This window comes from Cheilinus undulatus, linkage group 19 (genome assembly GCF_018320785.1).
Source record: "Cheilinus undulatus linkage group 19, ASM1832078v1, whole genome shotgun sequence".
Taxonomy (NCBI): Eukaryota; Metazoa; Chordata; class Actinopteri; order Labriformes; family Labridae; genus Cheilinus; species Cheilinus undulatus.
The window spans coordinates 29624070-29643559 of record NC_054883.1 but is presented as its reverse complement, the minus strand read 5'-3'; the positions used below and the strand labels follow the sequence as shown (position 1 = coordinate 29643559).

The following is a 19490-nucleotide window of genomic DNA, read 5'->3' as shown; positions in this document are numbered from 1 at the left end:
AGCACATACATCTACACCCATTATCGGAAAATTTCTGGTTTTATTTTCAAATAATGAAACATTAACAACATATTTGTACTATTTAGACAGTGCATATGAGTTTCCCTGCAATTTTTGAGGAATCATTCTGCTCCTGTCTTATGAAATACATGCAGTTTCCTTAAAGCTCGCTGCAAGTTTCACCTTTCAGCTATTAAAGATGCAGACAGATCAAACCTCTCCAGAGACATATTACTGTAAATGGAGCTGTCTCTCCCATTCTTATATTGAACTATTATAGTCAGCATACACAATGCCTCTGCCTACACTTCACTCTGTCAGTTCTTGTCTAAGCAATCACTTATTATCAGCTGCTAATGGGTGTTATTAAAGAGCAGGGATCAGACTGAGGAGCTGCAGGACATAAGATAAACAGAGTATAGAGAAATGCAGAGCTACAATCCAACATCCAAACACTGTTACATCTGCTCTTTTTCTCTTCAGACAGCTTTCTTTCTCATTGTTTACATCACATGTGTTTCTGAGTCAGACACTTCAACATTTCCCTCTGCGGCTCAATGATTTGGACTTTTCTGTTTTTGCATTCTGAATGTTCACTTTGGTAAGTAAGGTAGGTAAGTTAAAGTTGCAGTGTTTAGTTTAGTTTTTTTCATGCATAACAGAAGATGTGCATTAAAACTGGTAGAAATCCTTGCATTATTTACCCTCAGATTTAGAAGTTGTCATGTTATTTCCATCGTTGGTTGAACATTCTGAGTTATGTTTTTCCAAGGGATCTTGAGGTTAAAAAAATGGAGAAAAAAATTACTACCCGCAGTGAGTTTTCCCACATAACATTATTTAAACAGTACTCTGACTTCCTGCGGTGGTAGAATAATTGGAAAAAAATTAGTTTCCAACTGGGAAATTCACACGTATGTCATCTCGGATCAAAATAACCTCATGGAGAATGTGAGAAACTTTGGTAAATGGCCTTATAAGACCTCATCTGTCAGATTTAGACGTGAGTGTCTGATGTTGCGAATCAGTTTGACTTATTTTGCTTGTATGTTTTTATTTAGTTAAGGTTGTAAATCTTAGTTAATACTTTAAACTGCAGAGTAATAACATTGTTGACAGGAATGATTCATTGCTAGAGATATCATGCACACCAGTTTCTCCCAGACTTTTTCTCTAGCAACCCACTTTTTACAACGTAAATGCCAGTGGACCCAACAATATCATTTTCCATGTCTTAATGCTTATCAAGTCTGACTTCTGCACTGTCCTCTGCTGGTTGGTTGAGCTGATAGCCAGTGCTACATTGGATAATGTTCATTCCGGAATCAATCTGGTCCTGAACTGGCACTTTACATTTTATGAGCCTGGAAGGGGCGACTTTATCTCGGCTCCCTCCATCTCATAGGCACTTTGTGCGCTCAGCCCCTTGCGCCTTTAGTGGCTGTCTGTTCTGGAAGAATTTTTTTTTCTTTTTTTTTTTTTTTTAGCCAAGCAGCCATGACTGTAACTCTAGCTCTATTGCCATCCAATGGCTGGTAGAGTGTTGTTTTGTGTTTTATTATGGTAGAGAAGGTGAGTATTATTGGGTGTGGCTCCCTAATGTGGCTGTAATGTGTACTGCAGACATAAATGTCCTATTAAATACTGTGGAAAATAAATTCTAGCCATTGTGCCATTCTAATGACGCTATCCATGCCTTCAAAGCTTCTACAGAAGCTTTTCTAGTGAGACTGGAACCTGGATTACTTTCCGATGGTATTTAAAGATTAAGTCCACACCAGTAAATCCAACATTGAACATCTTTTAATCTGTTATTTAATCCTTTTATTTTTGTTTCTGCCACCTGTGGCGAGTGCTGGCCACCATTTGATATCTCATTATGATGGGCCAAGGCAACTAATGGCACACTGTTCCGTCATTGTGTCACGCTTTGTCAAACTGCACTTTCACTTTTTGGCCCACGAGGGATGGAAGAACAAATTTGTGCATACAATGTCTGCGTCATTATTGTTTCCTGTGTGTACCATGTAAAATCTTTGAGTTTTATTTTCTGTTTCGTTTTTTCTTTTGTCTCTATAACCTTTTGAAATTCAAGTGACATAACTGCAGCACGCATATTTTTTGGACATTTACAGCTTGACTGTGCACCAGCGTCTTGATGTTTTACAAGCTTTCCAAGTCAATAAGTACAGGCAGGACAAAAATGTCTCAAAAAAAAAGTATAGGGCTTGAATGGTGATACTTATGCCTCTCAAGTTCTGCATGATTTTTGTGGCCTACATTTAATATGATTTTGATTTGACCAAACAAAACACAAGATTTAGGGGCATCTGTTTCTTAGGGAGTATCTCATTGTTACTGGAAGTACTTTTAAGAAGGTGGGCATTGGATTTTCTCCTCTTTAGACGAGTTGGTTAAACAAAATTTAAATGAGCCTTTAGCTGAATACAGAAATAGACGCTTAGAACATCCTTGGTAGAAACACGTCTAATATGTGTTGAGACAAAAAACATAAATGGCCAAACTTCTGTGTCAGTGTCATTTCTCACTACCACAAAGAGCTCATGAATGCATTAAAGAGAAAAGCTCCTCTGGGAGAATCTGATAGTTGCATGGTCAAACAGGCTTCAGCCTGTGGACAATCTCCCAGCGTCATTGGTGGCACAGATGTTAAGTTGAATTTCTTTTCCCAATGAAAGCATGACCTTGTGGCGCAATGGTAGCGCGTCTGACTCCAGATCAGAAGGTTGCGTGTTCAAATCACGTCAGGGTCAGAAGTTTTCAGGTACAGATTACATGAAGTTTGGAATTTATTAGAAGTTTGTTTCAACAGTGGAGCAATAAAATTGTGCAACATATCTAAATGTTCCATGTGACATAGCTGCATAATTTAAGAGTTAACTATATGCTTCCTTCAGGTGCTCGTTAAAATAACCAGAATAACCTGAAAGATTGGTTAAAACAAAAGCTTGTAAACACACTATATGTAGATTTGGAGATCTCCAGGTTTGCACGCTTGCACGCCTGCAGTGTTGTCCTGTATATCCCCTTTCCAAATTTACATTGTGAGAAGTGGGGCAGTGGGTGGACTGTGGCTTTAGTTGTGATCGGCCACAATGGATCGAATTTCAGACATTTCTTTTTCAGAAACCCACATCGCTGCGGCTGGTTTTCTGCTAAAAGGTTCAGGCTCTGTTAAAACTGTGTTGGTCTGGGGAAGTATTTCTCAGACTGTGCTGCATTATGTCTGAAATACTGCCATGTTTGACCCTGAGAGTGGACCTGGCTTATATTGGTTGTTGAAAAGAGACAGGGTTGATTTGCCTCCAGTGTCAGCTGCACCAGCTGTGTCTTAAATTGGTTTGAAATGATATATATAGCTTCTTTATGAGGCACATGAACTAAATTTGTGCGTAGTAGTGGCGGTAAAGATGTGGCTAGCCTGGTGTATTGTCTGAATAAGGTGCCACTCCCTCCAACTGGCCCTTATTCTCCAGGGATTTTGATGTCTGCTCCACATATGTTGGTTTTAAACCTGCTGAGGGTAGGCGAACGCGCAGAACCCATGCACAAAGACGTCTCCCTCATTGAACTAATCCTTTCTCCAGTGTGAACTCGAGGTGTGTGATCTTGTGTGAAGTGTGTTTGAGGGTTTCATGGTCATGGTGTGTTGCTTTTTCACAAACCATGACCAGCACGCTCCATAGTACAAATGAGTTCTTTACATCAGGGTTTCTGGACTGGGGTCAGATTACAGTCTCACCAACCTCAGCTCCAATTATAGACGCTTTGTAGGTCTGCTTTAATGTATGGATATTAAAAATGTGGGTTACATAGTACATTATATGAAATTAAACAGAAACATCTGTGATATTTTTTTATTTTTACATAACCAACATTTAAATATGAACTGCAATTTTCAGTTGTAAGCAGATGTTAAAACTCTGTCTTGTACAAAAAGCAAGTGCATGTTTTAAAGTGAAGTATCTCAGTTTGGCTGTATATTGGCAAATTTAGTACTCTTTGGTAGCTATGGATCAGTTGTAGACCTTAAAAATGGTAGGTTTTCATTTAGGTGGCGAGATGGCACAGAGCCTCGTGAGCATTGAACTACTGTTTATCTGAGCGGGCCACAGCAGCTTTTTTTTTTTTTTTTTTTTTTTTTTTTAACAGAGGCTGCGAGTCATAAACTTGCTCTGATTTCTCACCACTATTGTCAGTCAGGAACACTCTTGTAATAGATTTAACCATGATTGCAAAACAAATATATAGTGCTTCTTGGTAATGTAGGCTCAATCATAAACACCTCCACAGATCAGGGGGTAATGGTGGCCACACTGTCATCTTTTTTTCTCCCTTTATGCCCATAGCAGCCAAGACCTCAGTGGTATTTTTTGTAGCATGGGAAGGTGCAGTGTCTTGAATGAAAGTGATTTTACTCTGGAAGGCACGGTCCTTCTTTTTATACCATGGCAGGAAATTGGCATTAAGGAACTCCTCATATTTTTTCTGAGGTCATTTTGACACCTTCAGGCACTGTGGAAGGCCTACCAACTCACTTCCTGTGACTCAAGCCTAAATCATCACTCCACCACCTCCTTGCTGATGTTGCAGCCTTTTTAGGACATGGTGGCCATCCACCAACTGTCCAGACTGCCATCCATCTGGACCATCCAGTGTAGCATGGCATTCATCAGTGAATAAAACAATTTGAAAATTACTCTTCACATGTTTCTGAGCCTACTGCAATAATTTCTCCTTGTGGGTTTTGGCTAAGGGTGGCTGAAATACAGCTTTATGCACATCAGCAAGCCTCTGGAGGATCCTGCATCGAGAGGTTCTTGGGACTCCAGAGGTACCAGCAGCTTTAAATACCTGTTTGCTATTCATCAGTGTATTTTTACAGTTGCTCTTACTACAATGAATTTGCCTCACAGAAAATTTTCTGAATGAACCTGTCTGCTCTGAGTCACACACAGATCTTTAAACAGTATGATGATTTTTAATAATTTTTCAAGAAATATCCAGTTTTCTCATACCTTTTTGCAAGATATTGCACTATTTCATGCTTTTCCCCATATGGCATGAAACCTGTGACTTGCTTAATAATGTGGAAAAACCTCCTTGCGATTAATTGGAATCCTAATTGCATCAAAATTTGCAACACAGTGCAGGGTTAATCCTTTATGCAGGGTGTGGATGCATCTCAAAGTGCACTGAAGATCTAATATCCGATAGCTCAGACTGCATACAGATGTGGTCTCTGATGCCTTCAACTGGACTCATGCATCGTGTACTCCTGAATTGAGTTGTCACATTATGTACACTATGTAACATATCAATCAGAACTTGCACAATAGCTAAATTTCATCCATGTTTCTAAGGCGTGCAATTACAATAAAGCATGAGTATGACAAAAATGAAGGTGAAAAGCTGTTAATGAGGTGCTTCTAGATTCTTAGCCCATGGCAAATTTCCCCCCATCATTTATCAAAGAAATGATGTATGGGCTGTAAGACGAAGGAAGTGAGTTCTGACCGCAGGCTGTCATGGAAGATTTATCGTTAATGCATAGTGTGGATGCTTGTAATAAGTGCAGTTAACTTGGCACCTGAGTTCTCAAAATTTAGAAATTCAGATTAAATCAGTCGGACTTATATTCCAAAACTCAGCGATCTCTCTCTCTCACAGATACAATGACAGAATCAGCTGCCTCACTCCATGATTGAATGATGTTTACTCTTGTTTCCATGGCTGCTGTTGTTGCAGCCTAACAATTTATCAACATAAACCTTGACTGTTTAAACCGTGCACAATGACAGATGCATAATGATGTTTGCTCCACATTTAGATCCACAGTTCCTCCCCCGCCTCCTCTTCTTCCTCCTCCTCAACAGGACCAAACAAGAATCCTTGAAAACACTCTTTGACCCCTCCGTGCTCCACATCTGCACTCTGTGAAAGAGTGTGTTTTTGTGCGTGCGTCGTGACATCTCCACTGCGAGTTGTCCGTTCTTGGTGATTCAGCCTGCTCTCTGTGTTTCTCTTGGCTCTTTTAGGAGTCCCATCTGGCAACCATAACCTCTGTGCTTATGAAATAATAAACAAAGTGTGCCGAAACTGTGCTGACTGCTGCCTCTATAAGCACACAAAAAGGCTTGCATGCCTTCTCTGGAAGGGACTACGCTGTCTTTTAATGCCATGTGCAATGTTTTGTATCCTTTCTGCAGAAACTTTTAAGTCTCTCCTCTGCTAGTAGAAAATTACAGGGATTTATTCCGGCACTCTGTTACAGTTGTGGATTTTGGTGTGGCTCTTTTGCATATGGAAAGCTCAGACTAACAATAACTTCAAAGAGGCACATCCAAATGAGAACATTCATTCATTGTTCTGCTCTTCTTCATGTCTTGATTTAATAGTCTGGGCAAAAGTACTGTTACAGTTTGGCACTGTTTCTAGCTCTCATTGTTTTCCCCTCATATGAACACTATTCCTGCACATAGAAAGAAAAATAAATTCTCAGATTTTATAGCTCTAATAGGCCATGGCATGGCATGTGTAACATGTTTTGTGTTGCTGCTGAAAACGCTGGATGTAATGTCAAAAACCCCCACATAAGAACATGGCAACTACTGGAAGCTGCTGTTCTGTTGCTGTACCTTGTTAATGTATTGTGCTGTTTACTTGTGGTAGACTACTTCTTTTCTTTGACATGGGCTGTTCGTCCTGTCACCCAACTTCCCCCTTTAACACAGAACTCCTTTCCCCCTCTCACTAACCCTGAAATGGTGTGGCACCATCAGACATTTTCAAGATGTCTAAAAATGAACTAGTTAGTTCTGCACACCTCTGCTGCAATGCTGTTATTTCGAATTGAGGAGTCTTTTAAAAAAAACTGCACTCCATAAAGTAATACTCAATCAACCGTAAACCTCTATGTGGTTTTACTTGCTGTGAACAACCCCAGCTTGATTTTTGAGAATTGCATTAGCCATCTAGGACACTTTTAAAAGGTTTATTTCTTTGTTAACAAAAAAGAACAGTGGATAGATTCAGAAATAGGGATGAGCGAGAGATCGGGAATGGCATGCTGGATAGAATCCACAGGCTGGACTTTAACCCCAGCATACATAGGATGTGGCCTAACTGCTAGGAGGGCTACTTTCAACAGCTTTTCTCCCTTATTATGGGAAATTGGTTCATAAAACAACAACCTTGTTTTGCTGTTTTGTCATTGCACCTTACTGACTACAGTTGTTATTGAACAGACTTATGGATTTACTCAAAAGTGGTAAGCAACAAAGGTGGGCACAGCTGAGCAGCATGTCTCTTCTTGTCATCTTATGTTATTGCTTTGATTGAAAGACCACTGGTGGAAAAATTGGTCTATAGGTCGTAGCATCTTACTTTTTTTCTCACTAGAATCCCTTTATGTGCCTTTCTAATGTCGCTATCCATGCTTTTGTAGCCCTTACAATAGCTTTTCTAGCAAGCCTGGAACTTGCGTGACTTTCTGGGTCGTTTAAAGATTAAATCTCAACCAGTTACTCTGATATTAAGCAGCCTTTTATCCTTTCTTTATCCATTTTCTATTGTTTCTACCTCTAGCTTAGCATTAGCCGCCATCTTGAGTCCCTTTAATAGATGTCACATGGGCTGTGACAACCAATGGCAGGCTGTTTGATCATAACATCATGTTTTGCTAAACAATGCATTTGTATACTCTTAGAAACTGGAGGAGAGAGCCTGAGTGACTTATAATAGAGAGAAAAGGAGACAAAGAGCCTGAGATGCCCTTTGTGTCACTGCAGACAGGAATTGCTTTGAATAATGGCACAAAAACAGCTTATACATAGAAGTGCAATGATTTTTTTAAAATATGTAAATATTTTCAAGAATTTGTGTCGCATTATTATTTTTTCACTTGTTCTTGTTCAAACTTATTCTTCCAAAGATAGGAGAACAAGTTTTTGCAATAAGGTCTTTGTCATTATTGTTTAATGTTTTCTTAATTAGAAGCAACTGACTTCTGCAACCGTCCCCAGTGATGCTCTAAAACGGAACCAGGCTTAAGTCCTAATCAGATTTCCTACATTTTAAATATCTTAAAATACAGAGATAAATCATAATATTCCCATAAATCTGTCAGTTCCTTCTAAAGGAACAGATGGCCTGAATGTGAGCGTCGCCCTGAGGGTAAAACTGAACTGTCCTCTCAGTAACCTGACTCCCTCACCCTCTGTTTCCACCAGCTGATTTCTGATAAGCATGAGAGACCTTCAGATAAACTCTTTATCAACGCCCTGAGAGGAAATTGTCTTTTTGTTTTATTTTTCCACGGGGAGGTCAGAGGTTGGGGTCAAATTCAGAACTTTGTCCAGTAAGAATTGAGAGTCATGGTTGTTTTGCTCAGAGTTTTTTTCTCTCAATGTTTTGTCAGAGGTTCAGCCACAAAACAGCCTCATGAAAAATGTCCAATTAGTATATCTTCTTTATGCTTCCTGTTGGGGTTCCTACTTACCCCAGATATCTACTTTCTTAGTCTTGTCTCACATCTGCTGGATTTCTTTCCTTTCATCATCAAAATTAGTCGGTGCGGGATTTACGAGTCGGTTAAACAAATTACCCATATTTTTATAAACACAGGCTTGAAATTCCAGTCCGTAATGCTCTTTTAAACAGTAATGTACCTCCTGCCACTGGAGACCGCTGTAGCTTCAGTTAATGGCCGCTGCCTTCCTGTCTGGCACTTCACGGATGTAAACATGAGAAGCTCAGCGGTGGCTTAGTGGTTAGCGTATAGTAGGAACAATGCGGTATCACAGTTTTTTAAAGTAGTACACGGAAATAAAGTGGTATGCAGGCTGTCGAGGGTTGAACTCACGTATAACTTCCACTCAAAGTGAAAAGAGGCCACATGTCAAAGCACAATATTAATCTGAAAAGAAGAATGAAGGCTGGCGGAGCTAGCTTCTAATGCTAGCCTTGCTGTAGAGAGTATATCAGGCTAACGTCACACCTGCTGACACTATGACCCTGTGAGAAATTTGTCTGTCTTCTCCTCTTTAGACTAGTTAGTTAAACAAAATTTAAATGAGCATTTTGCCGAATACGGAAATAGACGCTTAGGAACATCCTTAGTAGAAACATGTCTAATATGTTGCGACCCTGAGAGATAAAACATAAATGCTCAGACTTTTGTGTCAGTGTCATTTCTCACAACCACAAAGAGCTCATGAATGCATTTAAAAGAAAAGCTGCTCTGGGAGAATCCGATGGTTGCATGGTCAAACAGGTTTCAGCCAGGTGTTCACTTGAATTTCTTTTCCCATTGAAAGCATGACCTTGTGGCGCAATGGTAGCGCGTCTGACTCCAGATCAGAAGGTTGCGTGTTCAAATCACGTCAGGGTCAGAAGTTTTTGAGGGCACTACAAAAAGCTTGGAAAAATTAAATTAAGCAACTGAATGTTGTATAAGAAGGTGAGATCAATATAAATTCTGTGCTACTTGATAGAATGGCATATCTAGACACACTATACCTATTTCCATAGTGTAGCATAACAGCTGTGTTAAATGATTTCATACATTTCCCAACACAGCTGCATTTTTGAGAGTTAATTTAACAGCTTCATTTGTATGGTAGTTTTCATCAGAATACATTCAGGCTCATAAATCCCAGATATGACAGGATTTGTCTTCGGTGCAACCCTGCATACTTTCCATGTTCTGTTACTCCCAGAAGCTTTTGATGCTCAGGACAGTAAATGTAAGCTGTGAGTGCATGTAAAGCCTCCTGCTGTTATTTAATGACCACTTGTCTCTGATGTGATGAAACTGGCTACCTGCCCAAACAAGCTTTGCCACTCCTGCTACTCCAGACAGACTGCTAATAAAGATGCTAATAAAAAGGCGACTTTAGGATGAAAGCCAACACACTTTGAGCTGAAACAAAGAGTAAATAGTCCAGTCTTTTTTCTCTTGCTGATTGAAGTAAAAGTTGTGTGGTCAATATAAACACTGCAGCCCATGAAGATGCTTACTGAGTACAACATGCAGATCACTTATGAGCCTAAAAGTCTGATATTTCCAAAATATGTTGTCATACAAACTTTTTTTTGAAGTTCTGTCATGCCTTCTAATCTCTGGCACTTCCTGTCTGAAGTTTAACTCTTTAATTGGCTTAATGACAGATCATTAGGAAGCTCTTCATGTGATAATGTCAGTTTTAATTTGTTAGACAAACCTTCATCCCAGCAGTAGTTCCTGCTCACGCTGTGCCACCAGGCTGGACATGCATACACAGAAATACAAGCACTACAACCTGCTTTTTTAAGTAGACCAGATGCCCAACCTTCCACGTTGTACTTACCATGAGCCATCGTGTGTGCAGTTGTAACTCTGAAGAAACAAGGTTTAGGGACGACAAATCCCCCACATGAGCAGATCACACAGCAGGGGGGGACCACTTCAGAGGTTTACCCAAATATACAACTCATTTCATATCAGAGAGTTCAGACATTCAGGATTTACCTTAATGCTGCATTTTTTATTTTTGAAAAAGTGTTCTCAATGGGAAGAGCTTTTCACCCACTAAAGTGTCTTAGCACTGTTCTTTTGAACAAAAACTGTCAATATTAGATTGCTTACAAAATGACTATTCATAGTTGCTGAGAAAATATATGCTGGTTGTAGGGGGAGTTTTGTGAAGTTGAAAGTAAGGTAAAAGAGACAGAAAGATAGTTATCTAGCTGCAGAACAGGTGAGTGGAACTATCCAAAACTCCAGCTAGGGAGGGAGAGTTGCAGACTGGCAAGACAGGTGAAAGGTAGTTATGAGTGTGAGCTCATGGTGAGCCTATAGGTGCTGACTGTGCCTGGTTCATAGCCCAGCCTGGCACTGAGATGCATTCTTCCAACCTCAACTTGGAGCTTGTTGAGCTCTCCACTTTTGCTCTGTGGGAGTGTTTGTAGGATACCGATGCATTGTTTTTTGTTCTTTTTTGGCTAAATCTCTGACAGTCCTTCTCTTTCAGACCGTTCATGTGAGACGCCGTCTCTGTCAGAACAGAAGTGCCATAATTTGATATAACGTATTTCCAGTTTTATATTTTCTTTTAAATTCAACTTTATTCCTAAATAAGGTCTGGCATCTACATTCAAGCAAACATTACAAACTAAGCAACATTCCATTAATAAGCAGAGAGAAAGGTCAGGGGTCTAATCCAGAGCTAAAGCTGGCTTAGACCTCTGATATTTTTCTCTGTTTTATTTATGAAATGTTGCTTAGTTTGTGATGTTTGTAATGCCAAGTTTGCATTGACATGTAAAAATGTGCACAAAATTCCCCATTGCACTGAGAGGCAGAACCACTTTGCAATTATTCTCCTTTATGTGCCAGTTGGCCTCATTGCATTAGTTATCTGATTCAAGAAGACTGGCGCTTAGGGTGCATCACAGATTGTGACTCTTATGACTTCAAACCACCACAGTGGCTAGTGGAACTCCTTGGGTATCTGGAAATCTGCTTGCATTTGGCAGGTTAATGAGTGCTAGTATCAAGTCCTGGAAAGCGGCATGACGATGGGACAGGTTGGGGACAAGTTGGCGCAAACCCAAGACTTGTCAAACTAATACTGGGATCAGGAGTGTTTCCTGAAGTTTCAAGAGCTTTAACATCCCTAAATTGTCTGGATGTGAGTCGTAAATGTAGCAAAGTTTTGGGTTATTAATAAAAAGCATAGTAGCGTAGTTGTTTTATATGAAACAGTTGTGCCTTTGACATACAGTAATAGGAGGTTATTTTCTCTGGCTCTCTTCAGGCTACAAAATGAGACTCCAGAGAGTTGACAGTAGTCTCCAGCTCACTGTGTAGAGGTGTGGCAGATGTTTAAGGGGTCTCCCTGTTGCTGCATGAGGCTGCAGGATTTTATTATGCCTTATTGCCTGATCTGTTTCACCAGCTTGATCCTTCACTAACCTCTCTGGCACTATTACTGCCACAATGGTCAACAGGGAAATTTTACTGTCTGCCAGAAGAAATAAACATATATCTGCTCAAGGCTTTCATATGTGCCAGCCCAAACATATCCGTCTTACAAAGCCATCCCTCATAGCAGGCTCTTATGTGGGAAACTTTTACATGTTTCCATTTAAAAAAGCAGTCTGGCAGAATTTATTAACAGACTTTGCTCCTCTGGGCTTTCTGAGCACTTTGTTCGGTCTGAATTTAAGATGTTGTTTAGAGCAGCTGAGCCACAAACCCAAATACTGTACATGTAACTGAATTGTTAAAGCAGCTGAATGATTTATCATAGAGTGTGTTGTTTATAGGAACAATCATGAGGAGTGAAAGAGCAGGAAAGTTTGACTCAGTGTGAATGTATAATGCTTTTAACAGCAACTGCTATTTCAGAATATGTTAATTAGTAAATAAGAGCCATCTTTAACACCAGCGCAGTCCATCCAGTGGATGGAAGTATTTAGATTAGCGCATTTTAGTTTAAAAAATCCCAAATTCCAAAAAAGTTGGGACACTTTCTAAAATGTGGATCGATACAGAATGCAATGATTATCAAATGTCAAAAAACATATTGTATTAAAAATAGAACATAAACAACATATTAGATGTTGAAACTGAGACATTTTAACATTTCATGAAAAATAGTTCATTTTGAATTTGATGGCAGCAACATATTTCATAAGAACAGGCCCATGTTTACCTTGATGATGTGCCAGATGTTCTCTATTGGTGAAAGATCTGGACTGCAGGCAGGCCAGTTCAGCACCCAGACTCTTCTTCTTTGATGCAGTATGTGGTTCTGCATTGTCTTGCTGAAATATGCAAGGCCTTCCCTGAAAGAGATGTCTGCATGGGACTTTATGTTGCTCTAAAACCTTTAAATACCTTTCAGTACTGATAGTGCCTTTCCAGATGTGTAAGCTGTTCACGCCATAGGCACTAATGCACCTCCATACCATCAGAGATGCAGGCTGAAAACAAGCCGGGTGGTCCTTCTCCTCTTTAGTCCGCAGAACATGGCATCGGAGGTTTCCACAAATAGTTTCAAAGTTTGATTCACCTGATCACAGAACAGTTCTCCATTTTGCCTCAGCCCGTTTTAAATCAGGTTCAGCTCATAGTAAATGGTGGCATTTATGAATCATGTTCACATGTTTACAGCTTTAACTTGCATTTGTGGATGGCACAGTGAACTGTGTTGACAGACAGTGATTTCTGGAAGTGTTCCTGAGCCCAGGCAGTGATTTCCAGAACAGAATCATGCCTGTTTTCAGTGCAGTGATGACTGAGGGCCTGAGGATCATGATCATCCACTTTTGACCTTTGCAAGCAGGGAATTCTCTTTTGATGATATTATGCACTGTAGACAGTGGGGTATTCAAAGTCTTCACAATTTTCCACTGCGGAACATTTTTTTAAAAATTGTTCCCCAATCTTTGGACAGTCTTTTTTTTTAGATGGTTGCACCGCTGCCCATTGTTACTACTGAGAGGCTCTGCCTCTCTAAAATTCTCCTTTTAAACCCAGTCATTTTACTGACCTGTTGCCAGTTGACCTAATTAGTTGCAAAATGCTGGTCCGGCTATTTTTTATCAGTACCACTTACTTTCCCAGCCTTTTATTGCCCCATCCCTACTTTTTTGAGATGTAATCTTTCCATCAAATTCAAAATGGGGTTATATTTTTCATCAATTAGTAAAGTGTCTCAGTTTCAACATCAATTAAGTTGTTTATGCTCTACAGTGAATTAAACATGGGTTTATGAGATTTGTAAAACATTGCATACTGTATTTTACATTTTACACAGTGCCCCAACTTTTTTGAATTTGTAAAATGGATACATGAAAATGATCAGATTTGTGAATTTGGGTAAATTTAGAGTTGTGGTTTAAATGTTGGTTGGTTGGAATACAAGTAGCATCATTGGGACAGAATGTGAATTATAGGCTGTTGTCATGTGTTTATGTTTTTCTTCATCAGCAGCAGATCAGTCAACAAAAATGCTCATGATTTCTCTCTTAGTCTCTTTAGGTGAGCATTTTTGTCTTGTTCTATCCGTTAGGGTGGAGTTGATGCATTTTTTTTCTCAAGGTTGTAAAGTTTTATGCGTGTTTGGGTGCTGCTCAATTACAGTGTCTGCAGCTCTTGAAAATATACAACGTGTGAAAAAATTTTTATGACTGGAAAGACCTGGAAAGTTTACATTAAACTTCTCAGTCTGTTGCTTTCAGTTAGGCTGTGCATATTAGACAGACTCTTGTAAGAATAAGATGAAGTGAGTATGTAGTGAGTAGTGGCCAGTCAGTGTGTGCAGTCAATGCTGCATGTGTGTGGGTAAGAGGTGTCAGGTTTCTCTCAGTGTAACACTCTGCAGGCTGGGCAGCTTTGGACAGGCAGGGAAGGGGATTAATAATGCAGAGACCCCTGAGGTGAGTGTGTCTCAGAGGAATGTCAGTGTAAGACTCACCTCAGTGCTATGGTTGTTAAGCCCAGTATGATGTCACAATATACAGACAGACTGTACTCAAGACAGTGTCAAGACTTTTGACATACTCCCTGTTTTCTTTAAATGCACATTAATGAGAAAATCAAGGAAGAAAAGCAGTTAAAAAGTGACAACGAACCCTGCCAGTCTGGTCTGTGCCATTATGTGTCCAAACACTTTCTGAGCAGCATAGCGGCCACTTGCAATACACAATAAATGATGTGATTTTTTCAGTTATGTTAGTGACAGATCATGCTTTGTCTGGTAGTAGCAGCTGCATGCACTTGCGACAATGGTGTTTTGGTCTGAGGACTTTATCCCCGATAAGGGGGGATAAAGCGGAGAGTTTCTGGGGCCCAACCAAACTTAGGGCCTATGGAGGTCAGCAAAATCAGGGTCCATTGTTAAGTTAAGCTGTGAGATTCATATTTTATATCTAACCTTATTAATATCCACTTTTATCAAGGCAACAAAAAATAGTTGTATTAAATCCCTTAAAACATAAATACGTTTTTATCGGTAATGTTAACAATGTGGATGGGCACACTGAACTTAATGATTATGAAAGTAATGTCAACTTCATTGCTAGGCCATTATGTGCACGAGTATCAGGATGCCAGAAAATAAAGTAGACGAAACTGAGACAACTTTAATAGAAAAGAACTGAATGATTTAGAAAAGAGACAAAAAATGGGTGAAAAGTGGCAAAATGGGTTGAAGTAGCAAAAAGAAGCAGCAAACCTGGGCCAAACAATGGCAAAAAATGTCAAAAAGTGGGCAAGAATGGGTTCAAAGTGGTAGAAATGTTGCATACATGGGAAAAAATGCAGCAAAAATGGGTTCATAGTGGCAAAATAGGTTTAAAAGTAGCAAAGAGAGGTAGCAAATGGTAAAAAAAATGATTAAAAGTGGCAAAAACAAGGGAAAACAAGCACAAAAAACAGCAAAAATTGGTTTAAGTAGCAAAAAAAAGTGACAGAAATGGGTAGAACAAGTAGCACAGATAAATGATTTCAACATTAAAACCTAATGACAGCTTGACACACGTTTAAGATCCAAATGAGCTATCTGTTAGCCAGGATGCTAGCACCAGTGCTACTGATCCAGCACAAATGCATTGTAATCATCAATGAATCACACCTGGGGAGGGCCTGTTTACTGGGTTTTTCAGGGCCCAGTCAATTCTGTGGGCAGGCCTGCTGGTAAATTGGTTGCATCAGTACATTGGCTGCAGCCAACTTTTTCAGATAAAGAAATGTGTTTCAAAAGTCATCTTATGCAACAGATTTTAATGTACTTAATTCAAAGCATTGAGGTGGATGTGTAATGGACAACTGTAGTAGAACATGTAGTCCACTCTGTAAAACTCACTTTGTTTGGTCACATTGATAAGCAGTGAATTTGAATTTAGAGTCTGTATTATTATAAAAATCTTCTGCTATTGTGGCTCAGTAGGTAGAGTCGGTCGTCCTGCAGTTGGAGGGTTGCACCATTTTTGACCAGTAGAGAACAGAACAGTAGCCTGCCGTTGTCCTGTATCCTCTGTTTTGCATACTTCCCTCCTTCCTGATAGCAACAGTTAACATTGCATAGATACAGAACCAGGGAGTGTGTGTCGATCCATGTGTGTCATTGTGTATGAAGCAGAGAGCCAGAAAGTGTTTGTAACAGCGGTGTTTATGACTCACAGGGGAGAAGCTTCACTCCATAAATCAGAGGCGTTATTACTCCGCAGAGCGTGAACTCTAAAAGTGGGAGGTTGAGGGGTTGAACTACCGGGTTTAGCTGCTGATTCACAGAGAGGCCTGCACTCCCAGAGCTCAGAGGTCACAGATAATGGCGGGTTTTAAGCTTTTTGCGCAGACAGTGAAAGTCTGCAGATTGTGTAGTCTTTTCTAAATGAGTTGTGGAGGTTTCTGCGAAGATTTGGTTGTTAATTCACAAACTTTTCTCTCTTGATCTCATCAGGGTTTTAGACAAACACCACGAAGAATTTATCAATGCACCATGAAAAATAATCAGCTGGTTTACTGATAATGAGAATAATTTTCTGCTGCAGCCAGCGGAACACAATGGCTATGTTGAAGTTTGAATCACAGATCCTCTCAGTCTGGATGCAGTTGTTCAAACAGCTGAACTTCAGCACCTGTCAGAAACCTGCTTTAAACAAGCCTGCATGTTTCCTGGAACCCGAACACCACCAAACATCTGTGAGAGCGGCTCTTCTTGTGAAAGCAGAACCTTGTTTCAGCCACGTTAAAGTGCTGATGTAAGGAGTGATGTTACATGAATTAACCATCAACACAGCTGTCCACACAGAGGATAAAAACAGAGACGCTCTCACTGTGAGGAAACACAAACCAGTGACCCTGCGTGACTCCCACATGAATTTCTCTCCACATAAACACATCATCCGGGAGAGAGCACTACAAACACATATGCAGATAAAAAAAGTCTAGTGGAATAATAGAAATAACAGTCATCCATGGTGGTTTCATCAATGAACTTTTTGTTTCACTGCACATTTTACATTCTCTTTGTTTTCCATACTGTGAACTTTTACACACTCCCAGAGCAGACAGTCCGTCTCATATTCCTGCAAAGACTCCCCGGCTCTTTCTTAACACCTTCAAAACGCATTTTTGATAAGATGATGCCATGTTTTCATGTTTAATTCTGCCCATTGTAGTCCATTGACAGTGAAAGTTTTACTGTTTAAATGCTCCTCATTTATTATTCTATTGCAGTCTTTCATTTCATGCTACAAATCATCAGTTATTTCCTGGTGAAAGTAAAGAAGCCTAGCATTATTTCATGCAGGACACGGTAGTCATGCACCCAATCATGATCAGCTGATGGCCTGCTGATCCTAGTTATCGCCTCCCAGCTCTTACAGCCAATCACAGCTCTTTCTCTCAATACAGTGTTGTATTTAAATATGACATACTTCTCACAAATCCCCGCTTGCATTAATGCTGATGCATCATGGCAAAGCTTAACCTCCTCCACCCCAGCCTCCTCCTTTATAGCATTCAAGCTTGTTGCACCCTCATATTCATATTCAGATTCAGATTATGGTTTCAATGCTTTTTTACTGATTTTATTGTATTAGGTATGCATTGTCATAAATGTATCTATCCATATGGGGGCGTCTAGCCATGAGCTCAGTGGAGTCAAAGTGAAAGCATGCTGCCTGACTAACCCAGAAAGCATTTTTTTGAGCAGAGCCTTCTCTGCAGAGTAAAACTGTATATTTTGCAATAAGATGGCTAAATAGTACCCTAATAGCCCTAATGACAAAGGTTTTAGATACAGTGGCTGCCACAAAGCCAAGAAGTATTCTCCAAAGCAAAATCCTAATAATGCCACAGTTTTAAACAGTCAAAAAGCATTACTAGGACTTGTTTTAGCTGCATTTGTCTCAAAGCTATAAGACCATAAGGGTAAGGTTAAGGTCAGAATAAAGTAAAGTAAAGTAAAGTAAAGGTCAGGTTAAGGGCCGAGGTTAGGCTTGAATCTTTCTTTTACAAGGTCCTTTACAGAGTTAGAAATAAAATCAAAAGTATCACCAGGAAAAGAAAATGATGCAAGCATACTAAAGTATAATCATAAAAAAATTTACATGTAACAGAAATAAGACTTTTAAAACAGTTAAAAGAAGACATTTTTTCATATTTAATAAAATGAAGCAGCATTCTTGAGATATTGTTTTCACAAGCAAGTGAGAGTTGAAAATGACCTTTGACTTCCAAAAATCATTCAGTTCATCCTTGAATCAGAATAGACTTTGGTGCTTAGTTTGAATAAACTCCCTCTAGGCATTATAGATATGGTATTAAGAAGGTTTGGAGTGTGTCTTTGGGAATTTGTGCTCATTCAGTCAGTAGAGCATTTATGAGGACAGGCGCTGATGTTGGATGGGAAGGCCTGGATTGCAATCTCTGTTCCAATTCATCCCAAAGGTGCTCGACGGGGTTGAGGTCAGGGCTCTGTGCAACCAGTCAAGTTCTTCAGCACCCAACTCATCAAACCACGTCTTTATAGTACTTGGTTTTATGCACTGGGGCAAAGCAATGTTGGAATTGAAAAGTGCCTTCCCCAAACTGTTGCCACAAAGTTGAAGCATGGTATTGTCCGACATGTCTTAGTAAGCTGAAGCATAAAGATTATCCTTTACTGGACATAAAGGATGTAGCCCAAACCCTGAAAAAAGGCTCATACCATTATCCGTCCTCCACCAGACTTCACAGTCGGCACAGTGACAGACTCACCCAGCCAAATAGAGAAGCGTGATTTGTCACTCCACTGAACATGTTTTCACTGCTCTACAGTCTAGTGTCAGCATGCTTTACACCACTCCATCCAATTTTTGGCATTGGACTTGATGATGTGAAGATTGCATGCAGCTGCTCAATCATGGAAACCATTCCACGAAGCTCCCACTGCACGGTTTTTGTGCTTACATTAACACCACTGGAAGTTCAGAACTCTTCAACTATGGAATCAGCAGAACACTGGTCAATTTTGGACCCTGTGCCTGAGCAGTTATTGACCCTGCTCTGTGATTTATTTGACGAGGACTTTCGCTCCATGGCTGAGTTGCTGTTGTTCCTAAATGCTTTCACTTTCTAAAAAGTATCACTGACAGTTGCCAATGGATAAAACTTCAAAAACCATCTTATTGCATATCAGGCCTCCATCACAGTACTGTGTCATGTCGTCTTGTTTGAGATGAAGTTTTTATTTATCCTAGCATATTTTGTTATGATTTAAAAAATATATTTCATCATGCATCTCATCCTAACACGTCTTACATTTTTTTCTTTTATAAAATTGTGATTTTTTTAAATGTTTTATCTTTTTGCTCTGTAAAGTGCTTCAGGCAGTTTTTTAATGTTTAATTTAAAAAGAGTCAGCTTAAGTTGACTGCAGTAATAAGTTCTTACCTGATATCATCTTTGATACAGTGATAAGACAACAGTGAAT

The 19490-nt window shown here is 39.7% G+C and overlaps 1 protein-coding gene and 2 non-coding genes across 3 annotated transcripts in view; all 3 read left to right on the top strand.

Moving 5' to 3' along the window:
- The window catches only part of LOC121527569 (partitioning defective 3 homolog), a 604468-nt gene that overhangs the window by 49222 nt on the left and 535756 nt on the right, over window positions 1–19490 (top strand). The window lies entirely within an intron of this gene.
- On the top strand, window positions 2703–2774 carry trnaw-cca. The gene has a single exon. It is a non-coding gene; the product is annotated as a tRNA-Trp (tRNA).
- Window positions 9342–9413, top strand: trnaw-cca. The gene has a single exon. It is a non-coding gene; the product is annotated as a tRNA-Trp (tRNA).